The sequence below is a fragment of the Chenopodium quinoa genome, unplaced genomic scaffold (assembly GCF_001683475.1).
Source record: "Chenopodium quinoa cultivar QQ74 unplaced genomic scaffold, ASM168347v1, whole genome shotgun sequence".
Lineage (NCBI taxonomy): Eukaryota > Viridiplantae > Streptophyta > Magnoliopsida > Caryophyllales > Amaranthaceae > Chenopodium > Chenopodium quinoa.
Window position 1 is genome coordinate 2,362,487 of NW_018744895.1, and position 9,163 is coordinate 2,371,649.

General features: G+C 30.8%; 1 pseudogene; it reads right to left on the minus strand.

Moving 5' to 3' along the window:
* Positions 1-475: 475 nt before the first annotated feature.
* Positions 476-5,737, minus strand: LOC110706034 (annotated as a pseudogene).
* Between the last annotated feature and the right edge of the window lie 3,426 nt (positions 5,738-9,163).

The window sequence follows — 9,163 nt, forward strand, 5'->3', positions numbered from 1 at the left end:
CGTATTTTAATAAGTGTTAGACTTCCGTTTTTGGTAAAAAAAAATACATTTTTATATTCGAAAATGCTATGCATAACCCTAAGGGCTACATATGAGAAGCTATAAATGGAAAAAATAAATGATAATATAACATTTATTACACTGATTTACGCGTGAATTTGTCATGCACTCCTAAATTAATATCAAATTAGGAAAGATATTAAATGCTTATTTTAAGCCCTAAGGACTACATATAACATTACCCTTTAATATTATACTTTTCTCCTTTATGGTTCCAATCAAAACCCACAATTTGTTATTTTTTATTTTTTCCTTTCCTCTCACATTCATTACTTTTCAATAAATTGTTAATTCCTCTATTTTTCTCTTACAATTTTTAATACTCCAACTAACTCATCTATCTCTTATTTTATTTAAATCAATTAAATTGCCTAAAACTATGTACATGTTAAAGTGTAACGCTTATTAAAACACGTAGAGTATAAAATTACAAGTCAAAGTAAATTGCATCTACAAACGGGACTATAATTTTGAATTGGATGGAAATATCAATATGCCTTATATTAGACAAAAAGACAGAAGTTCTTTACTAGTTTACTCCAGTAACAAAAAGACACAACACAATTACACACAAAAAACAGAACGATATCTTAATAATCAGTATGTACAAGACATAGCTATACACCAACTTAATTATGGATCTCTGAAATACACAACAGACGATCAACTTGAGGTCGTACTGTCGTAACATTAGTTTCTCGGTCTTCCTTAACCTTGCTTGCGTTCTCTAACCTCGAGTTCGGTCCCTCAGATCTCTCACCCAACCAACCTATGATGTCGTTAAAGACGGTGTTGATGTTTTCAGGGAATTCACCATAGGTTAAAGCATGCCACATTCCTGGATACAGCTTGAAGGTTTTGTCGAAGCTCGTGGCCGACTCGTGTAGCATCTTGCTTATTTCTGGGTCCGTCACTTTGTCATCACCTCCATGAAGAACTAGGAAGGGTAATGTTACCTATATTTTAATACAACAGGGTTGATCAAAGGTCAATTTCAACCCCAAATTTATTTAATTTCAAATTCAAAATATCAAATTTCTATAATAGGTGTGTGTAAATAATCAAAGATTCAAATATGTACGCCAACAAACGTAGAATGATATTATTCCTATATTACATAGAGCAAAATATGTTTGAAAGGTTATTTTGTGCTTGTAATAGATAAGAAAAATACAAGTTTATCATCATGATATACAAAAAAAAAAATGTTTATCTAATGGTATTTTCGTAAATAAATCAACATTTACCATGCTTTTTGGGATTTTTTGTTAATTTATTTTGAAATATCATTTGATAAATGCTTTTTGTTTATCATGATGATAAAATGAGTCTTCCTCTAAAAAATAATACTAGTAATAGAGTAATTTGGGGAAGTAAAAACATTGCTACCAAAATTATTAAAAATTATCTTGTCAAAAAAAAAAAAAACTATATAAAAAATAAATAATGGGAATACAATTATGTGTATATACCTCGTTTAATCGTTTCTCGAGATCCATGGAAACAGAAAGGAGCTGTTCGGCGGTTCTCAAGCGTGGCTTTCCAGTGTACCAATATGGATTTGCCCTCACCTATTAATTTACACTGATATGTTAACTATAGCACGCATTTTATTGTAAATGATTGAAGTAGTTTGTAATTGTAAAATAATTTCAAATAAAATTAAATATACTTTGTACAATTGGAGTTAAAAATGTGTCCTAAATGTATATTATTGTATGAGGTAACACCTACATCATTGATGACAAGTTGAAATTATGCTACAAACGACTTTTAATTGTGTCATCTATACTAATTTAACACTTTCATACTCTTAAATGTTTTTAAACTGAACTTACTATTTCAAACAACTTTAAAAAATAATATGTCTAGCTATATTGGCAATAGAGATATCATAGACTCAAAATAATTCGATCTAACCTAATTACGTATAGTGATCAGATTTGAAATTTAATACGCATGGTCATAATAACTTAGTATGACTCGAATTCAAAATGACCGAACTCAACTAGATTCGATTGGGTTCCAATCAAAGACCCAGTACTCACACTTCTACGGAGTAATTGGCAATTAATAAACATAAAAATAAGAATACCTCTTTTTTTCTCTCAGGATCTCTAACTGCAGCTTCAATGACATCATTACCAGGAATAAGTTTCCAAGTGGGTAAAATGTAGGAAAGTTTTGTCAAACAGCTGATCACAAATGGACTTGGTTTTATATGGTCAGCAATCTGGCAAGTAGTTACAAATTATTAATAAAGTATTTTCCCTTTGAAAAAAAAAATAGTTATGAATAGATTAATTAAAAGTAATTGATTATAAAAAAATTATGATATGCAATTCAAACATTATTGTATTTTTGTTGTTTGGACCAAGTGGTTTTTACCTAATTTGGTTTGTTACATAATTTTGAGTGAAAACATCAAAATCATGCATGTCTTTCTAGCCAAAAAAAAAAAGTCCACCCAACTCAAACGTAGCAAATAAATAATCATTTTTGAATTTAAAGCTTAATTGTCGTATTCAATTAAATATAAGTTCTATAAATATAAAAGAAGTTTATGATTAAAACTAAATGTAAATGTATTTTATTTTATTTTAATCACCTTATTCTTATAATTAATCGATTATTTTATTAAAATTAGATCATATTAGACCACAGAAAATAAAATCAAACTATAATATATCATAAACTAATCCATATTATTTTAGGACAAGAAAATTCTAACCAAATCAAATCAAATCTATTCAAATGAACCTTTAAAATTTCAAATCAAAGCCACTTAGATAAATAGAGAAAACAAATCCCTCATGTTTAAAATCTTAAATGAGTATTATAATACAGAGTATAAGTTTTTGCCCCGTGCAATGCACAAATTCATAATAATAAGACTTGAAAAATAATAAAAGTCAATTAAAATGAAGTTAGTCTAAATGAACTAACTTATATAACATTTTTTTTTAATTTTTTTTTATGAATTATTGTAAGTTTTTATTATTAATTTTTTTATGAAAAAATAAATAAAAAAAAATTGGCAGGATTTTTTTTTGTTGTGAATGTGACACGTGTATTTTAGGGATAACTCTGGTGATTAATTTAATATATAGAATAGATTGATTGTGGACGATCCTTTAAAACATAAAAATAATGTAGACAAAAAGGCAATATTTAAAAGAAGAGCATGTGAAACACTAATCACAAGAAGACAAAAGCGTGTGAAAGAGAGAAACATCACGTACTTTAAACATAAAGAAAATATTAGTCCGACAAAATGTAACAAATTAACTAATTTATTGTGATTAGATAAATTAGGACGGAGATTAGGAAAATTAGGAAAGTGATTAAGAAATTAGGAATGACATACCTTACACATGGGTGCGACTAAAATGGCGCCATCCCAAAAGTCTGGCATTTTTCTGTGTAAACACAACACAACTGCTCCTCCCATGGATTCGCCCATCAAAAACCTTATTTTCCTTTAATTCTCTTTTCTTTCTGCACCAACACAATACAATATTTTCAATACTCGAAAAATAAAAATTAAAAAAATAATAAATTTAATCGGCATGTTTGTCAATGCGAAATTTTAACCAATAACCAATATTATTCGAAAAATATACATTAACATGATAATAACAAATATCATCACTATTTTAAATATTGTGTATAAGCATCAACAAAGATCATGTGATATTTGTGAATAATGTAAAACAAATTAAAGTATTAATTTTGTAACAGATGATGTAATAGGAATAAGTACGTTTTCTTAATTTTAGTTATTGCTATTTCCTATTTTGTTCTCCTTTAATAAAATACGGAGTAATAATATTAAGATAAAATGACAATGAAAATCAATTTCAAATCATTAAAATTCTATAACTCTAAGGAAAATAAATCAAAGAAACTCAGCAAAATAATTCACAATAAAAATTAATTATTAGTCGTAATCCTTCAAAAAAAAAAATTATTAGTCGATAATAATAATTTATTTCAAAAAAAAAAAAAAGTGAATAAAACAGAGGCATAAGGTAGGAGTAAACTAATAATTACTCCGTAAAATATAATAAATGATATACGGAGTAGTTGACTTGGAATGAGTTATGGTTTATTAAGGACTTATAAATTTTAAAGAAAACTCATCATATACTACTAATAATTGTAGTGATTCCTTCCAATTTGCATGTATAGTTTGTCAACACCATGGAAATACTTCTAATATGCACTTGAATACTTGATGGCTAAACATTGAATAAAAGAATGAAATACAACTAATCTTGAGCAATTTGACTTTTATTATAACGAAATTAGTCCTTTTTGTGACAGTTACGGCTAGTTGTTCTTGTCACTTTCTCCCAAACACAATTCTCCTAATAAATCAGCGTGTTAATTAGTCTAATCAATATTATTAATATGATCTCTCTATTTCTTTATGTTGTTCCTATTTTAATAGTGTGCATTTATCAATGCACATTTTTGTTATTAATTTTTTAAATTACGTATTAGTGAAATTATAGTAAAATCAATTGATATTTTATGACGAAAAAAATTTAGAAGAATCTCCAATTGCAAATATTGTTGCAAGAATCTATATAGGAACATAAAAAATAAAATAACATTTTATGGGTTTAATGAAAAACCCTTGATTACTAACTCTCTACTAAATTACTAATGTGTAACAATGTAACATGCCATTATGTTATAGTTTTCACTAAATATTCTCCTATATTCTTGATTCAAAAAAGCTAATTAAAGTTAATTAACAACTAACCACAAACTTTGGTAAAATGATCTGAGCAATCTTGAACAAGCTTTTCAAAGCTTGGAACATAACCTTGAAGCCCCCCAGATTTTCCATGTCCAATAAAATCAATCCCATAAACACCATAACCAGCCTTTACAAGACGCGTCGCTGGCCCTTAAAACACATCAACAAAACCCCCCATTAGATCATAATTAAACATCTCAAAAATTCATTATTAGCATCAACCAAACATTATTATTTTAATCACAAATTAAATGCACAAAATTTAAAATTAATAATAATAATAATAAAAATTACCTTGCATGGAAATACTACTTTCCATGGCATAACCATGGCATAAGAAAATAAGAGCTTTTGGATCCTCATTTTGTGGCAACCATCTACATGTATATAGCTTCAAACCGCTACCATTTACTATAAACTCCTGCAAAAAGATTAAAAAAAATAAACATAAGGATTACTCTTGATTAAAAACTATATATTAGGTATAAGAAATAATTAAATATATGCTAATTACCTCTTCAAATTTGACATTAGAACCCATAATAAAGTAGAAAGCAGAAGAAATGAGGTGGTGAAGATAGTATTAAAAGTAAGAGATATATATATATAGAAAGAATCAAGAGGAAGAAGACGAATTTGAAATTAATTTAATTAAGAAAAATACAAGTTGTGATTTTTTTTTTTTTAATGAAATACAAGTTGTGATTAGGAATAATAAACAAATGTATTAGTGTTGATAATAGAGATGCGAGAATGTAGGGATATTTTAAACTAAAACGAATTAAAGGGAAGATAGAGATTGATTAGAAATTAATCTATCTTTAATTATCTTACGTATCTGATTTCTATTATGTCATGCTCATGCACTACAAATGATTTAATTAATTTTTTATTTATTTATAATGTGATCTTCTGTACAATAATTGATTGACTTTCCTTTTCAGTTCGGTCTAACATCCGCGTTTGTTATCATCCACAATTGAATAACGAATTGTTCTAATGATGTCAATGTCACTAAAATTCTAGCTAAAGGTGGCTAATATATACAGCGTATGGATTGGGTTGAAGTGACTTCGATTTGGGTCATATCTGAGTGATTAGTCAATTATTCTGTATTTGAATGCGTTTCAAGTCCGTTTTTAATATTGATTTATAACCAATACTAAAGCTTGGCCAAAATGTATAATGGTTCTTTAAATGACTTAAGTCGTAATATTCTCTCCATTCTTTAGAGCTTGTCTTATCTATATCGATTTCTTTGGACCAAATACAAATTCTTATTACAATGATTTACAAGTTGCTTTGGCTGAATTTAAATCAAGACATCTACTTTTGAACTAAGTACAAATCAGTTGAATTGGGTACTTCCTTTCATATAATTGGATAAGGATTAGATATTTCAAGCGTGCATATCATGACTATTTTGGTAGCTACTTATCATGATTAATGACAAATATAATACCAAATACTCTGTACTATTTCAATATAAGTAACAAATAAAAATGATACATGCACATAAATGACAATAATGCATATAAAATTTATAATATTATACATTATAACAACTTTAGAGATAACATGTTGTTGTCCTGTTTTATCTTTTCCTCCACCAATTGGTGCCACAGAATAACATGGTAAGTTCATAAAACCTTTTATTTAAAACATAAATAACTTACCATCTAAGATCTATTATTATTGTGCATATTCAATCACCCTAATAATAATTACCTTACTATTTAGCAATAATTAACTTATATGCACTACTAATACTTTGTTTTTCCAAAAAAAAATGCACTAATACTTCGTCATTATTATTTTCCATTACATGTATTACAATACATGTTATTTCTTATAGTTTTATTTTTTAAACTACCATATACAAAGTATTACTTTAGAGTTTGTTTGTTCAATTGCTTGAATAGGTTGTTATTAATTTATTATATTATTAAACTACTATACTTCCAACCACTTAAAATTAAACATTTTATGATGGACAATTATAATGTTAAATTATAACAATCCGGGACATCATCCGGGCCAAAAGTTAGTATATAACTAAATCCAAGGCACCATCTGTTCGTATCCTAATCTTTGAGCAACTAGACTGTTGGCATTCTATGTCAATTTCTTCTACATTCTTGAGACCAATTTACAAGAATATATCAGATTTTATCCCAAATTCAAAAAGATATTGCCTCTTAAACTTGTTACGTGTAAACGTTGCTGTTGGACATTCACGAATGTTAGACAATACTAAATCGATTAGGCCACTTATTGATAGCGTCAAAAACGAACTAATCTGACTGAATCTGACTCGATCTGACCCGAAAAAAATATGATTAAGATTTTGACTCGTATGAGCAGAATAATTTAACATAACTCATTTTTGAAATATGCCCGACTCAATCTGACCTCACTGAAACCCCCTCAAGTACCCGAATTGACACTTCTACCCCTGATTACAATGTCTGGTCAAAATTGTTAAGATTCTTTTAATTTGTACCTAAACCCAAATACTTGTAATCAAGTTTGAATTATAATTAGGATATGTGACAACTGCCATTCTGCCAAACTAAAAGGTTCCTTAATATTACTATACTAAAGTGAAACCTATTTTTCTCTCTAAGTGCTTGAAATCCCGCCTTTTTTTTATTTTTAATTTTAGCTATCCCTAGATAATCTCTCCTTTTTTTAAAAAAAAAAAAAAAAAGAAAAGTACCGAAGTTACGATTATTACTTCTAAGTAATCGCTCCAATTACAATTAAAAAAATAAACGAAGTCTTGTTTTCTCTCTAGTTAGGGTTCCTCCTAGCGTTAGGGTTATACGAGTTCCACATCTCGTGAAAGGCGAGTCTCGTCCTCATCAGAGAGGTTTAAGGTCCCAATCATCGGGATCAATGGCGGATGTTTTGATAGATAGATGGGCAAAATTAAAAATTACGGAGGAGGAGAGTGAAGTGGCTGAATTGGGGGAGGATGATGAACGGTTATCTCAGGAGAGTATTGGATTATCGCTGGTAGGCAAGGTTTTGACAATTCGGTCGTATAACTTCGATGCCTTGCAAAACACTCTGAAACAAATATGGGTGTTATCGAGGGAGCTGGTTTTCAGGAAGATTGAAAGCAACTTGTTCATGATACAATTCTTTCATTGGAGAGTAATGAGAAGGTGATGGAAGGGGTACCATGGCACTTTGATAATAACCTAATCATCCTTCAAGAAATTAGAGGACATGAACAACCCGATTCGATTAAGTTAAAATTTTGCCCTTTTTGGGTAAGATTATACAATCTTCCTTTTGATAGTAGGGGCAGTGGGGATGTGCGAAAGATTGCGGAGAAGCTGGGGGTGGTCATGGAGGTAGAGGATGATTTCCTTGGGTGGGAAAGATCAAGAAGGGTTAGGGTGATGGTTGATACCTCGAAGCCAATCCGAAGGGTTCAGAAAATAAAGAACAAAATGGGAACAATAACTACGATAAACCTAAAATACGAACGTCTTTAGGGTTTCATAGTGACCCGACACTACGCGGAAGGAAACCCACCAAGACCCGCCCCTTAATTAAAGCAATTAAAACAAGCATAATTAACTTAATCAAACAAGATTAAGAACAAGAATTATACCTTTGACGCGTGCTTCGCTCCCAAAGAGCCCTTACTTCGAAATCCCGAAAAGACGAGATCTCCGACGGATCGTACCCTCGACCCGACCCGAGCGTCCTAAGTCTTGAAGGTTAGTCAAGACCCGGACAAAATAGCTATGAGTTTTACGAATCAAAGGTTTACTCTTTTCTTAGAGTTGCCTTTTTAATTCCACTCAAGGTTGTTCATTTCCCAATACCCAAGCTTGGTATTTATAGGGAAATGAACCCTTGCATTTCATTCCCCAACCAATGTGGGAGAATATTTTATTTTCTAATTAATTTATTTCTAAAATAAATCAATAAATAAATGCAATCACAATTCGACAGGTGTCAAAGGAAGAGAGAGTATTAGGTGAGGACCATGGAGAGGTAGGGGGGACCAATGCCTTGCTCCCCAAGGCTTTCACAAAGCCTTGGTCCCCACTCTCCTCACAAACCGCCTCAACCAAAGCTACTGGCCAGCTGCCAGCTAGCACGCCAGCTGGCTGTGCCAGCTAGCCCAGCATGCTAGCATAAGCCCAGCAGCAGCGCTGGTGCTTGCTGGTGCGTGCTGGCGCTGGTGCTGGCTGGTGCATGCTGGCGCTGGTGCCAGCATCCCACGCATCATCGCTGCACCATATGCTCGCATGGCCCAGCATGCGTGCTGCTAGCGAGCCACGCATGCTGGCCTCTCGCTTCGCACCACACTCG